Raw genomic sequence first — 23,596 nt, forward strand, 5'->3', positions numbered from 1 at the left:
AGATTTTCCTTCAGAACTTCCAGAAATGAGCCAGCCACTCCTTCCCTCAGCAATTGATTGCTCTGGGCTGAGACCCTCTGCAGGGGGTACCCTCTCCAGGGGGTGCCCTCAGCCAAAGGGGTCTGCCTTGTACCTGGTGACTCTTCCCCAGGAGCAAATATACACTGAATCGCTGATTAAGATACAAAGGTATGCCCCGCTCCCCCATCTGAATTTGGGGTAGCTTTGAAAAGCTGTCCCCATGTCAGAGCTTCCCATGGGATTAACTGAGGGCTTTGCCATGACTGCTTCAGGGCAGAACATCTTCTTCCCAAGAGCAATCCTTAATAAACTTCCTGTGGGAAATGCATGACTCAGTCTGTTTGCTGAAGAAACCCCAACCTTGGATCTCCTCTTCTACTGAAGTTGTGTTCTCTGCTGAAGAGTGTCCCATTGTGCGGCCATACTCCAATTTATTTACCTACCTATCATTAATAAAAATCTAGATGGCTTCAATGTTTCAATAAGTATTAATAAATATCGAACACTCTTACAGCTGTCTTTGCGAGCAGATGTGGACAGGTTCTCCAGGGATACCCCCAAAATATAATTGTCAGGTAACAGGTTTTATTATTCTTAACTTTTTAAAAAACTATGGGGCAACACTCAAAAATTGTTGTATAATTTGCTTTCCTGTGAATTCTCATATTACAAACCAGTTTTCTAACACCCTGTTTTGGTATTTTGGACACTGACTTCTATCAGTGGATATTCCTTGCTGCCAAGCTTGCCCAAGTTTTGTACCTCGATGCTCTTCACAAACCATTGCTGTTTGATGATAGAGACTCTGCCCTAACTTGGTCTAAAAGCACAACTGTGCCTCCACTACCACTACATGATCTGAGGCAACCATAACTCCTCAGTATCTGGAAGGTAAAAATTCGTCAACTTAACCATCACTCTTCAGAGATTTTTCATTCCTTTTTAAAAAGATTTTATTAATTTATTTGAGAGAGAGAGAGAGCATAAGCATGGTTGAGGGGAGGGGCAGAGGGAAAGGAAGAGGGAGAAGCAGGCTTCTCACTGAGCAGGGTGCCCAGTGTGGGGCTCGATCCCAGGACCCTGAGATGGTAATCTGAGGTGAAGGCAGAGACTTAACTGCCTGAGCCACCCAGGTAGCTCTGAGATGATCCATTTCATATACACAGTTTCTAATAAAATTGATATTTTGCTTTTAAGACCAAAAAAAAAAAAAATGTGTTTATCTAAGTGTTGTCTGTTTCAATAGGACTGTGTGGGCTCCAGTTCATGGGCTCCTGGTCTTCTTGTTGTCTGACACTCTTAATATCCTGTTCTATTATGTTGTGGGATTACAGCACCCCAAGCAATAATAGTGCTGTGAAGATTCTGTGGTCATTGTAACTAACTAGGTTTCAACTTAGTATCTCTTATCTTCAATTTATTAATATTCTAGTGTTCAAGGTAAAGTTTATTAAAACAATTTGAACTCTGTAGTAGTCAGGCTACTATATTAACTAGTCATTTAAAAATTTACTGCCTGGAATAGCTCATCCTATTTCAGAGCTGAGGGTACGACTGATATTCCTTCCCTTGCTAAAAGTTAATTTTGTTTCCATAGTTCCTGTAGGAGCTGATAATTCCTACAAATAAAGAATTCTCAGAGGATTTGGATTTTTATTTATTTTTATATGTATTTATACTTAGTCTTTTTCTTTTCTTATTTTTAAAAGATTTTATTTAGTTGAGAGAGAGAGAATAAGCTAGAGAGAGAGCGCGTGCGCAGTGCCGTTGTGCAGGGGAGGGGCAGAGGAGAAGGAGCAACAGGTTGCTCACTGAGCAGAGAGCCCCACACACCGCTCCATCCCAGGACCCCAGTATCATGACCTGAGCCAAAGGCAGGCACTTAACCGACTGAGCCACCCAGGTGCCCCATGCTTAGTCTTTTTCAAATAAGGATTTAATTTTGCCAGAAATTTTGTCTGAAATTTAAATAGATATAAATGTAAATTAAGCTATTCTTCCTTTATGTGATTCTGGGAGACCCAAAGAGAAGAAACCTCTCTCGCCTCTGGGAGGTAGGGGAAAATTTAGGGCTAAATCACTGGTCTCCTGAAGCCATGGTCATTTCCATTTTGTTGCATCTTGTAGCCACTCTCCAGATCTCCTCTTCCACTGATATGTAAGAAGGAATGCTCTGATCTTTGGAATGACACCATTTTATCTCTATACATATACATATGTGTGTATATATATACACATATACTCTTGGCCTCTATATTAGCGCCAAGATTATCCAGTTTCTAGTCACTTGGGTTCCTTTGCAAATCTGTCACCTCTTTGAGAAGTAAACTATCCTTCTGAGGATAGACACACCTTTTAGTACTCCATGGTTAAAGAGTAAAATATGAAAGAAAAAACCTGACTATAATTTTCTTAACTCATATGATAGAAATACTATATAATGTTTTTCTCTATGTGACTTTTTCTATGAATAATCAGGCATGACAATTATGGGGAAAAAAAAATACCCCACAACATTGTATGATCTGGAAACAGGACACACAGAATACATCCAATTTTTCCTGATTTCAAACAAAGCCTCACTGTGAATCAACCTCTGAATTTTTGTTGATTGAAATTTCATTGTGCAGTGGTGCAGTAGGAAGTATTAAAATTTCAGACATATAAACTGGTGTTGGAATCCCAATTTTACCATGTATGAACTTAGGTATCTTAGACAAATCAACTCAGTTCTCTAATTCTCAGTTTCTTTTACTGAAAAACAGGAAAACCTAACATTTACATATAAGTGTGTGGTAAGGATTAACGATAATAAGTAAAGATAGTTTAGCCTAGTGCCTGGATCATAAAAATGTATTGGTAAATGAGAAACACATCTAGAACTAATAATGTGAATATAATTATTTCCACTGCTTTTATGAATATCCCAAATCTATCCTTGAAACTCAAATAGAAGCTAATATTCGCCATTCTTAGCACCCATCTAAAACAGTGGCAAGGGCCATTTCTCATCTCCAGCAGAGAGATTTAGCTGACAGAGTGATATATTCCATGTAAACAAGAAACTATGAGTATGCAGTGCCTCTAGGAATACTGAAAGAAAGAATCATCATGGAATTGTCAACAGAAGTTACGCTTGATTAGAAACTATCCAGACAAAGAGGACATCTGGAGACATCCTCTGAGTGGTTCTTACCTTCTTTGAATCAAAATGGCAGCCTAAAAAAAAAAATACTAATTTAAAAAATAAATATGTACCTTTATGTTTGCTGCAGCATTATTTACAATAGCCTAAATATGGAAACAACCTATGTGTCCATCAATAGAAGAATGGATAAGAAAGATGCGATACACACACACACACACGGACAAGAATATCACACAGCCGTAAAAAGGCCTGGATCACGCTATTTGCGACAACATGGATGGACCTCTAGAGAGTATTATATGCAAAGTGAAAGAAATCAGACTGGGAAAGACAAATACCATGGTTTCTTTCATATGTGGAGTCTAAAAAAATGAATAAGCAAAGAAAAAGTAGAATCAGATTTGTAAGTACCGAAAACAAAATGATGGTTGCCAGAGGGGAGGGGGTTGGCAGATGGGCACAATGGATGAAAGAGAGGGAGATACAGGCTTCCAGCTACAGAATGACGAAGTCGTGGGAATAAAAGGCACAGCATAAAGAATGTAGTCAATAGTATTGTAATAGCATTGTATGGTGACAGATGGTGACTACACGTGTGATAAGCATAGCATACTGTAAAAGCTTGTTGAATCACTATGTTGTACACTTGAAACTAATGTAACATTGTGTATCAACGATACTCAAATTTTTAAAAAATGGCAGCCTGACCTGATGAGGCCCCCAACATTGTTCTCTAATCATCACTACTGTGGGGCCTACACAGAGTCCCACAGAAATGTCTGACCACTAGCGGTGTATCTATACTGTGTGTCTGTATAAACACATGAATCAGGTCACTGAACAGTGGCCAGCCACCTTATTTCCTTCCTCCTTTTTCTCTTTGTTTTTCTACCTCACCCTTCCCTGAGGTCAAAATTATACTCTGGGACCACATGTTGGTTAGAAACCATGCAGGAAATCAAGATGCCTCACATGGGTATAAACTCACACAAGAGAATCATTAGGGACTGACTGAAGTGACAAGACAGCATAGGCTCACATTCAGGGAGAAAACATTCATTTCCCACCTCGCCTGTCCTGCTGTGATTTCTCAGAGACACAATTCACAGTCCAGAGAAGGGAGACACTCTATGAGTTTACAAAGAATCACAGGCTGCTTTTTACTCAGCTAATTCATAGTCAACTGGGAACCTGAACATTTTCGAGCATTTGCTATGTGCAGTCTTTTTTTTTTTTAATTTGACAGAGAGAGATCACAAGTAGACAGAGAGGCAGGTAGAGAGAGAGAGAGAGGGAAGCAGGCTCCCTGCTGAGCAGAGAGCCTGATGCGGAACTCGATCCCAGGACTCTGAGATCATGACCTGAGCCGAAGGCAGCGGCTTAACCCACTGAGCCACCCAGGTGCCTTGCTATGTGCAGTCTTAACCTGAGAGTTTCACACCTATCCACCCCACCCCTCACATCAATTCCTCCCACCTGTTAGAAAAGAGAGGGCCACCTTAAGACCAGTAACTTTTTTTTCCTGAAAGTTGTGCCTCTTCACTTATTACTGACTGATTAATCTTTCTTTAAAGGGCAGTGGCCTTGGAGTGAGGAACTGTAGGATGGATCTCAGGTCTGTCTTTCACTTGCTCCCTGACCTTGGGAAAATTACATAGCTGTGTTTCAAACATAAGGGAACTAAAGCTCAGAAAAGCTAAGTTCCCACCCACAAGGTAGTTGGCAGGTATAAATTAGGTCTATGAAAATGTCTGGTAGGTAGGAGGTACTTCATAAGAATTAGCCAAAGTTGATATCATGTCATTCTTCTGCACTGGCAGGTATGGGCCCAAAGTCCTTGGCCTTCAGTCTTCTGACACAGGCATCTGCAACCAGTTTGTACTTGTCTGCTCTTGGATCTCACATTTTCCCAGTACACATATTACTCCCCACTAGCTGATCACCAATTTCTGTTTTACAGGCACATTGTCTTTTCTTCCTCCTCATTACCTTGAATGATCTCCCTGGAGGCCTGACCAACCCATGAGTTTATTGACTAAGAATATCATAAAGCCAAAGAGTTTAGTCACTTCCCTAGGTGGATGATATCCCCCCAATTTAGTCACTAACTTGGCATTTGTTCAATAATTTGTTCCTAGAATTATGTGCCAGACATACTGTTGGGATACAGGAGTGGGTAAGGCAGACCCAATCCTGGCTCTCAGGTAGCATTCAGTCCAGGAAAGGAAGTAGGAGAGTGGGATGAAGCATACTAAATTGCTTACCTTGACAACAAGCATCAGCTTCTCTCTTGTTAGGAGACTAATTGGATCATTTTTGTTAGGATCACATATTGTTATGTGTAGAAAGTGAGACTGAGTGCCTGATATCAGGTGAGAGTAATTCTCAGCTTATAAAGGAAAAACATTTAGAATGCCCAGGATGGTTCTGGAAGGAGGGGATGAGGAACAGACATAGAAGTACAGAGCTTTCAAAGATAGCTGACTGACTATGCACTCAGAACTCTTTTCCAATTTCCCCCCAAATATTTGGTAGAGTATATTTCACTTCTGAATGTGTGTGGTGAATGTTGTTCCATGGTGATGTTTATGCTGATGGTCTGGAGACCATACTGTGAGAAGCACTGTCCTCTGAAGAACACACATTTGTTTCTAAAAAGGTGAGCTTTGATAGACCTTTAAAAAACTCAAGATATCAGGCAGGGCTTGCCCCAGCAATTTTGAGAAATTAACTAAGTTTGCTTTTGGTTACGTTTTGGTAACCTTTGGTTCTCACAATCATTATTCACTAACAAGTGTCCAGTACCCTATACCTGTCCACTGTAGTTCCTGGAATAACCATGGACCCCAAATTTATGATTTTGATATGTCATCCCTCAAAGCTCCCATGGCTCCTATGATTTATTCCCCACAATTGACAAAAGCAGAAGATCTGATTGCTACGATCTCAAACATCTAAGAGCTGATCCAAATTTCCTGCAAGTCCTCTCTAAGGAGGATTTCCTTAACATAAAGGCATTTCAGGTATTGAGCTAAAGACCAAAGAGGGATATTATGGGGGTATGGGGGTCATACCATGAAAGAATTCATACCACAAAGACAAAGACTCATTATATCTCCTGGCCACTGAGACTCCCATGGGTAATTACTCAACCTTAGGCTACCTGTTGGTGAAACATTTCTTTTATGACAAGCCACATTTTCTATGCACACACTCTTTATCTCTCATACATGCCACATGCACAAATTAAAGACATACATAGATGTTCACATATATTAATACTCCACAGGAAACAAGGCACTTAATCAATGCTGCCTTACTTCTTGTTGACAGATCAGTTCTATCTGACCTGTACCAGAGGAGATGTCCTCTAAAACTAAAGACCAGAATTTTTTGGCTCACATAAATTTCTCTCCTACACCTTAAATAATTCAGAGGAAATTATTATATTTATGAAAACAAATATATTACTTGTATAGATCTTAGATTTTGGACATGTTAAAGTTAGTGATATTTAATGAGATGATTGTGGATTTGAAAAATATGATCCATAGTAAATAATTGTTTTACCTGGACTATTTAAAAGAGGAGGACTTTTCAAGTAGAGAAACGTAAAGACGTTATTAAGAATTTTACAGAATCAACTAGACATTGAGTTTCCCTAAAGAAGAATAATGAGAACCTAAATATATTTCATTTAAAATCAGCAGCAGCAGATAATGAATTTGGGGAAAATTATGATCTGGTTGAACTCTCACTACTGCCTTTTTCACAGCATTAACTTGGTTTCAGTGAACACAGAGTCGGTGTCTGTTGTCCTTCACCAGCTGCTCATCCTACATCACCATTGGCTTCAGCTTAGGACAGAGATCTTTGTTTCTGTCTTCATTGCTACAGCTCCAGGTGAAGCCACCATCCTCCCTTACCAAAGCTAGTCTGACAGCCTCCTCCAGCTGGTGTCCTCATGTCCCCTCTAATCTGTTCTCGTCACTGGGACTAGAGTTTCCTTCTCAAAATGCAGATGTGATTATCAGAAGAAGAATAAAGTTCAGCTTGTAAAGGAAAAGGATTTGGAACTCCCAGAACAATTTTCAGGAGTGAGCTAAGGAGCAGTAATACTAGTACAGAACTTCCTAAAATGATGGACTGGCTGCATCCAAGCCCCTTTATCTGAAAACCTCCTGGAAACCCCTCAATGACTTCCCATAATGACTTTCTAGAGTTGTTTGGATAAAAGTGCGTATCCTTAATAAGCTCTCTAAGTTTCAGTATTGTTTTATCTCTGTATCTATTTGCACTATGAAATTGCACAAAATCTTTTCTAGTATCCCATAACTGCTCCTTTTCAGTATTTCAGAGGGACCTTGCTCCAGCCTCATTATGACCTTTGCAAGTATTTTCCCTCTGCTGTGAGGGATACTTTTTACTTGCCATCCTTATCTCCTTTCTTATCAAGTTATTTTCTCTTTATCCTTCAGATCCTCATTCAGCCATTCCCTCTCAGATAAGCTTTCTCTGAATACTATGCCTGGGTCATATACTGTTGCACATTCTTGTACTTACGAGATACATACACATTTACATTTTTTAAATTAACATGCTTCTCTTGTAATAGAGTATAAACTCCATCAATCCAAGCACATGTCTGTTTGTCCTCACCATTGAATCCCATCACATAGCACAATGCCTGACACAGAGAGGGTATTCAACAAAGACTCATGGAAAGTTTGCAACAGGTCACTCTCCTCATTGGTAACTTACAAAGTATGTGGACGGTATAATCCTACTCTTCATCCTTGAGGGAAACCTGAGGGAAATCCACATTAATCAGTAAGTATAACCTCCCTTAGCAACTATTCTCAGCTCTATTATTCATTAATTCAACACCAAGCATTTGTTCTCCTTATCTACTATTTACGAGGAACTTGCAGATTCTAAATATTAACAGAAGGCAAATTTCGCTTTGCAGTATAGGGAGGAGATGATTACTCCTTCAACTTCTCTTATAGTGAGGTTACGGGATGTGACTGAGATTCTGTTCATCAGCGGCACCCACACTCAACTTTGGTTCTAAATCTAGAGAGGCAAAAATCAGGAAGAAAAGAGAAGTTTACAGTCCATTTTAGGGAGGGCAGCTGCAACAGAAAGAGCCACTTTCAGGGTCCAGAGTAGTAGCAGTTGTAGCAATGACAGTTCAGCTCACTGTTAAGTACCCGAGCACAAAGACATTGTTGTGGGACATGAGGCATGATTTTGGCCTTTTTTTTCCTCCTTTTTCTGGAAGAGGAGCAATCATTTCTAATCCCCCTTCACCCTCACCTGCAGAGAGGCTCAAGTTCCAGTAAGTGTGGCCAAAAGTATGTTTCTCCCCCCTCCCACAAATAGAACAGAGGCTCCACTTTGGGGCAAAGCCGGCTAAGAATAGGGACCCAATTGTTTTTCTGCAGCTCACTCATAGGGCACAGGTTCCATACAGGAGTGACAAGCCTGGAAGACCAAAAGCGACTGTCCCTACCCAGCTCCCTTCTCATAAAGTAGGGATTTACCTACTGGAAGAGCAGAACCCTGATTCTGAGTCCCCAGCTCTGCATCAGTGGCTGTTAGAATTTCCCCAGGGATGGAGGTAGTCCTTAAGAGCAGAGAGCCCAGAAACAAAGAAGCAGAGACTGCCCCCAGGTCAGAACAAACCCAGGAGATTAGTCTCAAAAACTGCTGAGGTGAAGGACTCAAATGTAGCTGTCCTAGATGAAGTGGCAATTTATGCCCTAGGGCATTGTCAATAACAATAGGGCAATCAGCTGGCAAATAGTGGAGATTAACAGGCTATGTGATACTAAAAGAAACAGAGAGGTGGAGAGATTGGAAAAGAGACAGAGAGACACCTGCTAAAATCAAGGTCATTCCAGGTGACTTTGCATATACCCAGAGCAGTGCCCTCTGATGACCAGTTTTAGATATGGAGTTGTTTTTGTTTTAAGCAACTTAATTTGGGATGGTTTGTTTTGTAGCCACATATAAAAGAGAGATTTTTTATGAGATTACATGAGTTTATAATGTATTTGACATGGTGCCTAGCACAGAGCAAAATCAATTCTGCCAGCTGCTGCCCTAAGTCACTGAAATAAACAGTTTATAGATTTGATGCTAGATTTTAAAACTGCTACTCATGCATATATGCCAAGTACTGTGTTGGATCTCAGAAAAGAAAAAGAAGAAAATGTGGTTCCAACCTTTCTAGGAGCCTACATTCCATCCAAACCAACAGAAAAATCCACCCTCGACACAATTCTCTCCAGGAGTCAGCCTCAGCAGGTCAAACACTCTAAACCCACACAGAATTATTTCCAATTTCTATTACCCTTATTTTTCACCACTGTTCATCTTCTGATGATTAGAAGAGTAAATGCAGAGGGAAAAATGAGACTGTCAAACATAGCCCTTATATTTGCTAATAGACATGGAAAAAATTGTCCTTGTGCTGCTGTGGGTCTCGCTCAGGTCTGAGATGCTCAACCTCTGATTGCATAAGGCTCTCTCCAGGGTTATCATTCTTCCTCCAGGAGAAGAAATGGTGGTGGGGAGTGATAAAGGATTATGAATCATTCGTCACACCTTATGATGAGTATAATGAACAGAATCTAATTGCCAAGAACTGTGCCAGGTCCATCAGATATATTCTTTCTAATTTAAACTTTAAATAAATAATATTGCTGAATAATTAGGAATGACTAGGTACTTGTGTTAGTTTGGTTCCCTTAGAAGCAGACCCTGAGACAAGGACTCCAGGGAAGGAGTTATTTGGGAAGTGATCGCAAATGAAGTGAAAGGCAGCTATATAGGGAAATGTGCCAAGGAAGTTAGCCTATCTCTGCTATATCTTATTATACATAAGGACTCAATCACATATAATCGTGCATGACATATGATCATCTGTATTTATATCCCCATCTCTCTATATACCATATTGATCTATATTATATCACATATAATCCTATATAATATTAAATCACATATAATATTAAAAACCCTATTTTTAGGATATGTATTTTTCTAATTAATGTGTTAGAAAAATAGAAGAGGTAAAGTGGATGTGTATAAGATCAGGTGTATAAATAGTCACAGAAGGAAAATAATCTGAACTTGGAAAATTGTACGGTTTTCAGTTCATAAATTGTCCAGTTATAAATTTATAACTCAAAACCATTACGATCACTACTACAACCAAAAAATAGAACATATTAAGTATCAGTGAGCATGTGGAGAATTTGGAACCCAGGAGCACTGTTGGTGGAAATACAAAATGGGGCTACCACTATAGAAACTGTATGGCAGTTCCTCAAAACTTAAGACTAAAATTACTATATGCTCCAGAAATCTCACTTCTGTGTATATGTCCCAAAGATTTGAAAGCAGGATATGAATGAGATATTTCCTACCAATATTCATAGAAGCATTATTCATAATAGGCAAGATATAGAAACCACTGAAGTGTCCATCAGTGGGTGTATGGATAAACAGAACACACACACACACACACACACACACACACGTGCACACACAGGAATATTATTCAGTCTCAACAAGGAAGGAGATCCTGTCATCCTGTCATATGCTCCAACATGGGTTTATCCCTAGCACATTACCTTAAGTGAAATAAGCCAGATACAAAAACACAAATATGTTAAGATTCCACTTACATGCAGGATTTAAAGTAGTCAAATTCATAGAAACAGAAAATAGAATGGTGGGGGAAAACGGAGGGTTGTTAATGGGTACAGGGTTCCAGTTTTGCAAGATGAAAAAGTTCTAGAGATCTGTTGTACAATAGTATCACATACTTAACACTTCTGAACTGCACGCTTAATGGCAAAATAAATTTATCAAATGATATATTTTAAATATGTGCAGCTTCTTATATGTCAGTTATATTTCAATAAAGCTATTTTTAAAAACTTTAAGCTACTTTCCTAGCTAGTTTCTTGGTACTGGATGAGGCCTTGCTTTGTACTTCATTTCACCCACAGGATTCAGGAATCTTCTCAATTCACTGCCTTCAAGATAATTGGAGCTTTCCAAAAGGAGCTCCTTTATCTGAAAAAAAGTCACCCTTATATTGAGCTGAAATTTGCACATAGCTGATAATTCCTGATGAAGTTTTAGAATATAAGTGAGGTTTAGTGGGGTGGAGTCCAGAGCCGACGACCAAGAAAGAATTCTTGAGATGTCTTGGTGCAAAATGGTGGTTTATCAAAGCATGGGGACAGGACCCTTGGGCAGAAAGAGCTGCCCGGGGACTGTGAGGGGTGGCTGATTATATATTATGGGGCTGGGAGAGGTAAAGAAAGGGGAGGATTTGGAAGAACTTTCATCTGCTAAAGAGGACCGACAAGATACCAGACAGAGGCCTTGCCATTGTCAAGCTAAGGCTGATTTTCCTTTTAGTGAGGCATTAACAGTGAAATAGTTGGGAACTTCATGGAGCAATGTCACATTCCTGCTGTCACATATGCTTATCAATGAGCTTTAGGTTTAGAAGAAATTTAACTTTATTTACATTTCCCTCTGCCTCAGTCTCTCTCAATTTTATGGAGGGGAGGATTATGTTAGGGCTTCAGGAACAGAGTTATGGGTCTTTGGAAGTTAAGCTATTGGTGAGAAAGCCTCTTCCTTGTCAATCACTAGGACATTTGTAAACTGAGGGAGACTCAGATATTGCAGGATTGTGATCTCTACAAGTTAACTATTTGTTTTTCCTTTAGGGCAGCCAGGAATGCCTGAGGAATGTCACATATATCCCATGGGGGGAGGTAGTTTCAGGGTGTCAGCTTCTGCTTTGTCCTCAGCTTGCCTTCTGTTCCCTCATCAGTTCCCACCAGTATGAAGACCTAAGAACAATGCCATAATCCTGCCCCATATCAAGACTGGTCCTGTCCTTGTTCTACCTCTGAACAAATCTTCCGTTTTGTGGCATAGTTTCTATAATGCCCCAAAAGCATCTAGGGCTCATAATGATAGCTGTCCAAATATCTAACTAGGAATCATTTGAGAGTTGACCAGAATGTTTAAGGTTGTTAGGAAAAGGATGTGCACACATTCCACGCTACTCCACAATTACATCCTGTAATGAATCCAGAAAGGAAGGTAGGAAAGAGTATTCAGGATATGTTTCTTTTATGGAAACTTATTCAGGAAATCAATAATCCAAGGACTACTATGGTGTGAAAGAATACATTTTTGCTGAAATGTCAGACCAGAGTTTTTTCTGGGTGTTGTTTCTGATTCTAACATTTAGTAAATCTGTTTCTACCCTGAAACACTACTACCAGCAAGGCATGACTTCAACCCTAAGATCTCAAATTTTCCTCCTATTCTATCCCTTAATAAAATCAGTTTACTATTTATGTCCTTAGTACAGTAAGTGTTAATTAAAATAAATTAAGTACTTCAAGCCCTTTTTCTTACAGAGGTGAGCTGAGTATTGTACTATTACTAAAAATACAATTGCAAAATAAAATCATACCTTCCCTTTACTCATCTCTGCTGGAGGTTATTGCTTCCCAGTCTACAGTGTGTATGATAAGGTGATAACATATGCAATCTAGCATCAAATTTTATTTTTATCTTTATTCTAGAATAAAAATTTAACCTCTTGAGGAACAACCTGAAGTTAAAATGAATCTAAGAATATTTTCTACATGTCAACTTCATGTAGTTTGATTCAAGATGAATTTTTTCATCCCTTCATTCCTCCACAGGCAAAAATAAATCAATATAGAGACTAGGTCTCTTTTGTACTAAATACATTTTATTATCTAATCTTAAAGGCTGGGAGATGATTTGTACCAAGGCCCAAGAAGGTATTCCAATTGCAAAAGGCTCTGTGCATGTTGATGTGAACTGAAAATTCAATGTCACAGGAGGAAACAAACAAACAAACAAAAAAATTGAAATTGAAACCCAGAATCTCATCAAAACTAAATACTCTTAAAAGGTACTAAGACTCAGTTTTCACAATTTGTTTGAAAATTAGGTGTTATTATCATGGTGATTTGGTGCCTATTACATCATCTCCCTAAGCCTCATTTTCCTTAACCCACCCTTATTTGTGTGAATATGAAGTGAGGAAATACTTTCCATGGCCCAAGGGCAAATGCTTAGCTTTGGTCACTATTACTGGGAAGCAGTCTGTGATGGTGATTTTAATGGTAGGTCTGAAGTCAGGCTGCCCAGTTGCTAATACAGACTGTGACATTTACAAATGGTATAGTTCTGGGAAGGTGACTATGTCATATAGCCTTTCCTACTTTTCCTTCAATAAAGTGGAATAGTGATATTGCCTATTTCCTCGGATGGCAAAATTTAATGAGGTAGTGTGTGGACAGATCTACAGCAATGCCCAATCCACAATAAGCATCTACATGCCACATGTCACTATTATCATTGCCAGGGTAACATTACATATGCATTTTCTCAGGATTAACAAGCTACTATTCAATACAATGGAATAGTAGCCATCAAATAATAAACTATGACACATACCATAGAAGAATCTCAAGTGAGTTATTCTAAGTGAAAGAATCCAGATGCAAAAGGTTGCACACTACATAATTCCACTTATACAACAGCGGAAAGCAAAGCTGTAAGAACAGAAAATAGATCAGTGGTTGTCAGGGACTTGGGAAGGAGAGAGTGGTTGATTATATAAAGAGATAAAACAAAGGAATTTGGGGTGTGACACAATGGCTCTGTATTTTAATTGTGGTGGTGAACAACAGATTGAATGTGTTGGTAGAAATTCACATTGGTTTGCATCAGAAAGAGCAAGTTTTACTTTCTGTAAATACATTTAAAAAGTCAACTAAAATGATTAGGAGTTTCCTATTGTCAGAATACTTGAGCTCAATCAGAAAAGTCTGTAAAAACAAGGCTTAGGCTTAAGTTTAAAAAATAATCATAATAACATAAGTCTGTTGTTAGAGTATAAAACTCTTTTAAAAGTATTTGCAATACTTTCCTAAATTCTTTGCCATTGAATCATTTGACTCTCTGGGTTCCAAATACCAAAGAATAGTGTGGAGGCCGAGAAAAAATAAGGCCATCCCACCCCAGGTTTAGCCTTAGCATAAGTACAGCCATCTTAGCTTTGGCAGCCATCTCAGACCCCAGTGCCCAAGGGCTGAACTTTCCCCCACCCTGCTTTAGTTCCAGAGACCCCCCCAACCCTGCTTTAGTAACAGGAACCCATAAATACCCCTGCCTTAACTAAGCTCGGGGTCCAAGTCCCTACTCCACTGTGTTGGGCCCAAGCTTAAGCTTGTCGAATAAACCCTTGTGTGATTGCATCGGTGTTGGGTCCTTGGTGGTCTCTCGGATGCAAAAACTCGGGTACAACAAGTAGATCCTCAATGCAGCCCCCTGCCCCCGCCTGGCTCTCTCTCATGTCCTAAATTGGGAGCAGACTATTAAAACAGAACTTTCAGGATAGGGGGATTCTCAGGTTATGGCATCTCATGCATTTACGGAATTAGCCATTTTTAATATAGAAGTTCCTAAATTATTAACAGTTCCCAAAGTGATATTTGATGGCAAAAGTAATATCTTTGTGAAGTATTAAGTGATTTTTATGAAAAAGTAGAATAAGCTGACAGAGAGTAATAATTACACTGTCAAAGAATACAAGATTCCATTTTCTCAAAGCCGGCTATATTGCCTAGTCGGTGGCATGCGCTGTCATCAAAATGGGAAGATTTATTTTTCCTCTAATTGAACCAGGGCAGCTGGTTCCATGCAAAAGACATCTATAGTGCCCACTTTTTCAGAAGGGTGCAAAGTCCATGGCATTGCTTATTTAAGAGATTATGTACACAATTAAGACCATGGCTTGTGTGCCAATGGAACTAGCGAATAAAGCCTTTCCAGAGCTCTGAGATACTGTTCAGATGTTCTAAAATACAAAACAACTGGTGATTTACTTATTAGCTGGAAGATGGAAAGTATTCTCTTTCCTCAATAGTTTGTTCCGGACTCTAAACTCAAAGAAACTGCCCACCAGAGATGCGAGTTAGACCTCTTTTGTGTAATTCTCGTGGCCTGCTTTTTCATGCATTTAGAATGGAAGACGTATTATTAACCCATTATGGTTGTATTAAGGTCGGTGTGTGGCTATTCTCATCACCTTGGAAATTTCACACATAAATCATTAGAGAAGTATAATGATCTGTGCTTAGAAGCAAGGAGCATAGTCAATAGTTACGTTGCTCTTTCGATCTGTTATTTGTGTCATTGGAGGACAGTCTGGCTGGTCTGCCTTTATAATAACACCTTAAATGCTCATTTTTCTTCAGTATTGTTTATTGATAGGACACATATGGGTATATACCTGGTTTGGGTCTGAAAACTGAGGGAACACATAGAAGTATATGGTATGTCTCAGTCCTAAGGATGCCTCAGAATAACAATGGAGAATTATTATTTGTGTTTATGAAGCATTGGAGGACAAAACCCCCCACATAATCCTGAACTGGCAAGTGCTGAATTGAAAATAATTAGATGTGTCAGTGGGTGGCACAGTGGAGCTTAATTACTCAGAGAGCAGTTTTCAGCATCAGCTTTCCTAGGTGTGAATCTGACTTGTTGTATGGCTCTGAGTCAGTTAGTTAAGCTACTGTTTTGTCATCTGTAAAATTAGGATTATATTACCTGCCTCATCAGCTGTGTATAAATTAAGCACAATTGTCCATGTAAAGCAATCAGCTCAGTCCCCGGCATTGCTCTAATTACGGCTATGGAGGACTTCCTTATTGCAAATCCCATCAGTTATGGGAGCTTTGTCACTTGAGTGTTGAATTACCCCTCCTTCCTGAACAATACTTCAGTGGACTCTTCTAAATCATTCTCATCTATTACCTTTGGCACTACCCTGACCATGACTTCCAAATGTGCTTCCTTCTCCTGCTCTTCTCTTTCCAGCTTAAATGCTATTGTTCTCTAAAAGCTATTGTGGATTCTCTTTACTTCTCATCTACTTAGATTCCTTGAGTGATTTACAATGATTATATAAAGGAAGGGCTAGAGATAGGATCTTTAGAATCAATGTTTACTCATATACTCTTCACGTGGAAGTCCCACCTTTAGCCCAGAGCTCTCTCCCTAGAGACTGGTGTACTCACTCAACTGCCTACTAGCCCCTTCACCTAGAAGGCTTCCAGTTACCTTCAACTCCGTGTGTTCTAACAGCCCATCCCTATCCTACAACAGGTTGCATTGTCTTCTAGCTTACTTCCCCATATATGCTAGTTCTACCCACTTAGTGATGCTGGCCATTAAACTGAGAATCATACTCCATCTTAGCTCTTCTTCACATCAAATCAGTCACAGAGGACAGCTGATTCTACCTTCAAACTGTTTTTATTTTAAATATTTATTTATTTATTTTAGTGGGGGAGAGGGAGAGAGAATCTCAAGCAGCCTCCCCGCTGAGCACAGGGACCAATGTGGACCTCGATCTCATGATCATGAGATTGTGACCTCAGTCAAAACCAAGAATTAGAGGTCAACAGACTGCCACCCAGGTGCAACCCTTCAGACTGATTTTAATCAGTCTTCTTCCTCCTGAATCTCCTCTCACAGCTGCCACCATGTCACTTCCTCCTAATCTCAGCCACCCATCCAGCCTCTCCTCGGTCTCCACACAACTAATGGAGTGGAAGCACTCATCATTTCTGCCTGGACAATTGCAACACACACCTGAATTTCTGCCCCTTAAGGTCGTATCTCTTTATTTCCTTTTGAAAACAAAAACAAAAACAAAACACCCAAAAAACTGATTCAAAGATTTATGGTTCCTACTTAAAATACCTCAGATATATCTTGTAGTTTTTATGATGAGGAGAAAAAAAAAATTCTTCATATTATGAACCCTGCAATCCCATAACCTCCCTGGTGAGCCAATAGGTCTTCTCTATCTTTGTAGTTACAGTATGTAACATAGACTAGGTTTAAAGTAAACCTTTTGTTGATTGTATTAGGGAGAGAATTAAAATTCAATCTCTGCCCCCCCCCAATTCTACAACAGGAATTCTTTACTACAGTTATAGAAAAACCACTTGCAACCCTCTTACATTCCTTACTGCGTTTTCTGTGTATTTGCACAGGATGCATCCACATTTATTAAATAAAATTTTATTGAGCAACATACTATGTCCTAGGGAATAAGTGAACGAGACAGACACAGCTTTTGTCCTTAGAAAGATTATAGTTTCTTGGGAGAAAATTAAACAGGTACTTAAAATATAAGTGTAAGTAGAGTTATAAGTTTCCTATAGATTTGATTTAAAAAGAAAAGTGGTCATACCTTGAATATTCATAAAGAAATAATTAGTGTACATTTACTTCAAAATGAATATGAACTCAGGCACCTGGGTGGCTCGGTCGGTTAAGCCTCTGCCTTTGGCTCAGATCATGATCTCAAGGTCCTGGGATGGAGCCCTACATCGGGCTCTCTACTTAGCAGGGAGCCTGCTTCCCCCTCCCTCTCTCTCAGCCTGCCTCTCTGCCTACTTGTGATCTCTCTGTCAAATAAATAAAATCTTTTAAAAAAAGAAATGAATATGAACTAAATAAAAATGATCTATGCCTTTAGTAACAGACATATAAAGATGTTTGGGAAATATTATTGGTAATAAGGTTGAGTTACTTAATATCGACTTCCCTACACCCATTTTACCTTATTTACCACTATTCACCTTTTTTTTTTTAAACTTTCAGTGTAACCACCATCTTTGCATGAAATACTTCTGACTACATACTGAGTGATGAACATTGTTGTACAAAATATTGGACTTTGAATTATTTGTGCAGCAGAGAACCTCTTCCGATGCCATCTCAGCTAATGTGAAGTCTGTCTCAGATCTGTCACTTGTTGAGAAATTCAAGTGCTCCCTCAACACTTGGATCAAGTTACTTTTTTTTTTTTTTTTTTTTTACTTCAGTTAAATATGTTTCTATAACAAGTAGTTGTTGTGATTGCTAGTTTCCAGGTCTATGCCTCTTGTCCTACATTCTATAAAGAGGAAGAGCCAAGCTCTGCTCAGTAAGTGAACTTTATCTTAAGAGGTATTCACAAAGGAACATCTCCTAGTCATTTTTGCCCCCATCAAGGGCTTGGGCCTTTACTTCTTTTGTCCAACTCTCTAAGTACAGTATTAATTATCAGCCCTTTTCAGAGTTTTCTTAAAGGTAACAAAAGCAAGTAAATTAGTCAATGGAGGATATTTGAAGGATTGGTGGATACACAAGATCTTGTGACTTGAAGCAAATCTTTTGTGCAGTTTATATAGTATGAATATTTAGTTTTTTGTTTTATTTGCATATAAATGTTTGAGTCAAGTTTTAATTCTTTAATTCTTATTTTTGAAATTAATATGGAGGTTATTTTTGACTTAGACCTTGACTTAGACCTAAATAGGCTTCTGAACCAATGTTTTCCTATGGCTTCTATAAATCAATTACATAAGGATTTAACAATATTGACTAAGAACGTACTGTGTGAGCAGCCATGCACAGGTGCTGGGAGAAGTCATCTTAAGTCACTGGCCCTTGAGCACAGAGCAAAATGCTGGCAATCACCAGACTCTTAAGAGATTTGGTATCTTAGTCTCTTTACTGGGAATTTAAAAATCCTCTTTTTACTTCCCAGTGTGAGATATATATATATATATATATATATATATGCCAGAGAGAGAACACAAGTAGACAGAGAGGCAGGCAGAAAGAGAGGGAAGCAGGCTCCCTGCTGAGCAGAAAGCCTGATGTGGGGCTCAATCCCAGGACCCTGAGATCATGACCTGAGCCAAAGGCAGATGACTAACCCACTGAGCCACCCAGGTGCCCCTCTACTCCCCAGTATATTGATATAATCATTAAATGCACTAGCAAATATTGATAACATTAATACTAATAACAGCTAACATTTATATAGGACGTCTTACATGCCAGGATTTCTTTCAAGTATGTTCTGTAACATTAATTAATCAGAAAATATCTGAACTGTCAAATATTATAAAATTCAAAGTATGGTTGTTACCGCTGAGTATGTGAATACACAGCAGAAGGTAACTCCTAGAGAAAATGGAAGCGGACTAAGCTTGGAGAGACTAATCAGGACTCAGGTGCTAGATCTGGAATACAGAGCTGGGAGATCCTGGCTCTGCATCAGAACCAAAGTCCCCTGTGATGTCATCATCATCCCATTGTCATTGTTGTCATTAACACCATAGGCATCATGGCTGTCACCATCACACTTCCCACTGCATACCACCTCCCTCATATCAAGAGTTTTGTAAGCATTATTTCACTTCATTAGCACAAAATCCCGTTAAGTAGGTCTTATCCTCATTTTATGGATGATGTAGAACAAATATGTTACTTACAAAAAATTATAAAATTACTAAGTGGTAGGATGAAAATTTCCATGCATGGATGGAATCAAGGTTCTTTCCAGTACTTTATACGGCCTTTTGTTCTTGAGAAAGGGGAGATTCTCACCACCTAATTGTAGCTCCAATAATAAGGGCATCATCCATTCTAACTTCCCTCAAGATAGCTAAAGGATGCCTAAAATAGCAACACCTAATGGACAAAAGGTAGTCTGTTTTTCTAAAAAAGAATAAAATTCATCTTAATGAGTACGTGACTCCCCATGGGAGATTTCATAGCATCTCCATTTACACTACCACCATTATAGCCTTGCAATTATAAAATGACTCTTCTTTCTTTCTCTCATTTGCTTTTCCCAAACAAGTAGAGATGCAGAATAATGTCAGTCTTAATTCTTCTGTCAGCTACTCCATATTCTCTGTCACATTCATGTGGACTCAAAGGCGGCAAGGGCAAGATCTTCTTTTGTATCCTTATTCTAACAATATCTGGCACAGGACCAGGAGTATATCAAATCCTTCCACCAATCTATTGACTTTAATGAACATTGGGTGTAGCATGGGTTTCTCAAACACATGCAGGTATTTGAGTCAGAGGACATAAGGTTAATCCTGCCTTTGCCATGTACTATGTGTCCTTATATAAAAATACAACTTAGCAGTTTATTTCTCCTCATTTAAGGATTCTGTTCCACAAACAATGGTTAGAAGAGTAAAATTATAGACAAATTGGTCTTAACATAATGCCTTACATATAACAGGTGCTCAGATAAATATGATCCAATAATATTCAATAATATTTAGATAAATGTGATGCCTTCTAGCGCAAGGAATACAAACATGTGTCAGTTGGTATCTTCTCTGGAGCAGACAATAATATCAATCATGTCATTTTTTCCTTAGTTCAACCAACCTTCAGAAATCTTGTCAACGCAGAGCTTCATACATCTACTAACTAATCGGATTTGATATGTAGGTCATGGTCTTTATAGCTTCCTTTGTCTAACTAGAGACACCAGCAAGCAAATAGATAAATTCAACACTGAATAAAAGGAAAGATGGTTAGACAAGAATACTGAATACATAACAAAAGGAAAGAGGTTGAGAATGGCCTGCAAAGATCAAGATCAAGATCAAGGTAAGTTCGATGAAAAGAAAATGATCCTATATGGACACAGGGGTAAAGGGCCCAAGGGGAACACAGAAAGAAAGCTGCAGAGTCAATCACGGCCAGAGGACAAAGTACTTATAAAAACTAAGCTAATGTGTGTGTTTTTAGGCAGAAAAGTAGATTGTAATTGTGCTGTGGTAAAATTTCTGTCCAGAAGTGGACGATGAGTTGATTTATGGCATGACAAGTACCCGAATGGTTTTTTCACAGCTTGTAGTAGAAGCACAGATAAGAGGAATTTAGGTTCTTGACTGAGAGGATAGCTGTTGTGAAAATGAGGAGAAGTTAAAGAGACTTTAAAAATCCTACACGGCAAGAAAAGAGGAGGTGTCCTGACTCATTGGCTTGAGAGATAAGCGAGAGAGTGAATGCCCAGGCTTAATGGTTTTAATTCCAAGAGAGATGATAGAAGCTGATGGAAAAGAGGGGGAAAGATAAATCATCTGTTGTGGTAATGTTGGGATGGGGAGTCCTTTAAAGCCAGCTGGGGAGGCTCAAAAATCATGTGGTATGGTTTGTGTGAAATCAAGAAAGAGGTTGGAACCAAATCTGCACCATAGGATCTATCATAACATAAACTATAATTCAAGCAAAGAGTGTAGATAAAATTGCTCAGGATGAGGATATGGGGAAAGAATGAAAAGGGCTGAATATTAAACCTTGCATATACAATAGTTAATAAGTTAAGGAGAGGTAGTAGGAGAGTCTCACTTGAAGTATTCTTAGAAGAAAAACTATGGAATCATGGAGGGCAGCTATACAAACAGCTTAACAGGGGAAGAAGAAAAACAAAACATTTTAAAAAAGAAATCAATAGGAGAATATTTAAAAGTTTAAAAGAAGCAAACTAGACAACCCAATATTAAAGGAGAAGAAAATGTTGAAGGGCTGACACGACCTGATGTCAAGACTTAACTATGAAGTTATAATGTCCTGTTTGTGACACACAAATGAAATAATTCAACAGAATTGGGAGTCCAGAATAGACCCAAATATACTCAACAGATCTTTGACAAAGGGACAAAGACAAAATGACAGAGCAAACAAAGTCTTTTTTTTTTTTTAAGATTTTATTTATTTACTTGACAGAGAGAGAGAGAGAGAGAGAGAGATCAAAAGTAGGCGGAGAGACAGGCGGTGGTGGAGGCGGGTGGGAGCAGGCTCCCTGCTGAGCAGAGAACCTGATGTGATGCAGGACCCAATCCCAGAACCCTGAGATCATGACCTGAGCCGAAGACAAAGGCTTAACCCACTGAGCCACCCAGTGCCCTGCAAACAAAGTCTTTTCAACAAAATGGTTCTGAAAAGAAATGGATGTCTGACATGCAAAAAAAAAACCGCAAGAACCTGGATACAGACCTCACATTCCTCATAAAAATTAAATCAAAATGAGACACAGACAAAAATATAAAATGCAAAATTATTAAAGTCCTAGAATATAATGCATAGAAGAAAATATGGATGATCTTGGGTAGAGTGATAACTTTCTAGGTATGACACTAAAGGCATGATCCATGAAAAAAAAAACAAAAACAAATCTGTTCCCCAGAAGAGAATAAAGAGAATAAGAAAATACACCACAGACTAGGAGAAATTATTTTCAAAAGACTTATCTGACAAAGACTGTTAGACAAAATAAGTAAAGAACTTTTAAAACTCAACAATAAGGAAACAAACAACCAGATTAAAAAATGAGCCAAAGATCTTAACAGACTCTTCCTCAAAGAAGATATACACAAAAATGGCCCAGAAAAACCAAACCAAACCAAAACAAAACAAAGCCTATCAGGTTGCTTCTCCTCAAGGCATAGGTCATGGGGGAAATAAAAGTAAGTAAAACAAGGAGGTTTCATGGCATACATATTAGAATGCCCAAAATCCAGAATAGCAACAACATCAAATACTGGGCAAGGATATAGATCAATAGGAACTCTCACTCATGGTTGGGGGGAATTCCAAATGGTTCAGACGGTTTGGGAAAGAGTTTGGGCATTTCTTACAAAACTGAATGTAGTATTCTATGATTCAGTAATCACACTCATTGGTATTTTACCCAAAGTAGTGGAAAACTTGTGTCAGTACAAAAACCTGCACATGGATATTTATAGCAGCTCTATTCATAATTGCCCAAGCTTGGAAGCAACTGAGATGCCCTTCAGTAGGTGAATGGATAAATAATACTGGGACACATTCAGACAATAGAATATTTTTCAGCGCTACAAAGAAATGAGCTCCCAAGCAAAACTATGGAGATAGTAGAAAGATCAGTAGATGCCAGGGGGTTAGAGTGAAGGGGGGAGATGACTAGGTAGAGTACAGAGGATATTTTAGGGCAGTGAAAATACTCTGTATGATGCTGTAATGATGGTTATATGTCATTGTACATATATCTAAACCCACAGGATATACAATACCAAGAGTCAACTATAAACTATGGACTTTGGGTTATGGGTTATGATCACATGTCAACATATATTCATCAGTCTCTGGGAGATTTCTATACTTTTTGCCATGAGCCTAAAACTGCTCTAAAAAAAATAAAGTCTTCAAAAATGTTATCTAGGTAGGTGGGAAGTGAAAATTCAGTAACACTCTGGCGGCTGGAAATAGGATAAGATAGGAAGGATAAAGGTAATTTAAACGGGTTGAGCGAAAGTGAAAAGAAAGTAGACAATCTTTCTTCACAGCTTCTTAATCAACAAACAGCTAATCCCATTAAATGAATGATTCATTGGCAAATTAACTGATTGTAAACTAAAACTGGAATCTTCCCACTGTAAATACTATGTTCAGTCCACCAAAATGTGCAAGAATATCTCA

The 23,596-nt window shown here is 38.7% G+C and overlaps 1 protein-coding gene and 1 long non-coding RNA gene across 12 annotated transcripts in view; one reads left to right on the top strand and one right to left on the bottom strand.

Annotated features, from left to right (window-relative positions):
* Positions 1–1,959: 1,959 nt before the first annotated feature.
* Positions 1,960–19,325, bottom strand: LOC309858803. Its single transcript, XR_014308342.1, has 4 exons — positions 19,159–19,325; positions 7,931–7,976; positions 3,218–3,240; positions 1,960–2,172 (listed from the first exon to the last, which is right to left on the bottom strand). It is a non-coding gene; the product is annotated as an uncharacterized lncRNA (long non-coding RNA).
* Positions 19,326–19,453: 128 nt separating this feature from the next.
* LOC309858802 (uncharacterized protein) overlaps positions 19,454–23,596 on the top strand; it is a 44,414-nt gene continuing 40,271 nt past the window's right edge. For 10 of the 11 annotated variants that reach the window (XR_014308337.1, XR_014308338.1, XR_014308339.1 and 7 more), the window contains exons 1-2: positions 19,454–19,508; positions 20,509–20,743. The gene's annotated coding sequence lies outside the window, so the exon portion shown is untranslated. The other variant, XR_014308341.1, reaches the window with a different exon arrangement.

Source organism: Mustela nivalis (genome assembly GCF_964662115.1).
Source record: "Mustela nivalis genome assembly, chromosome: 2".
NCBI classification, from domain to species: domain Eukaryota; kingdom Metazoa; phylum Chordata; class Mammalia; order Carnivora; family Mustelidae; genus Mustela; species Mustela nivalis.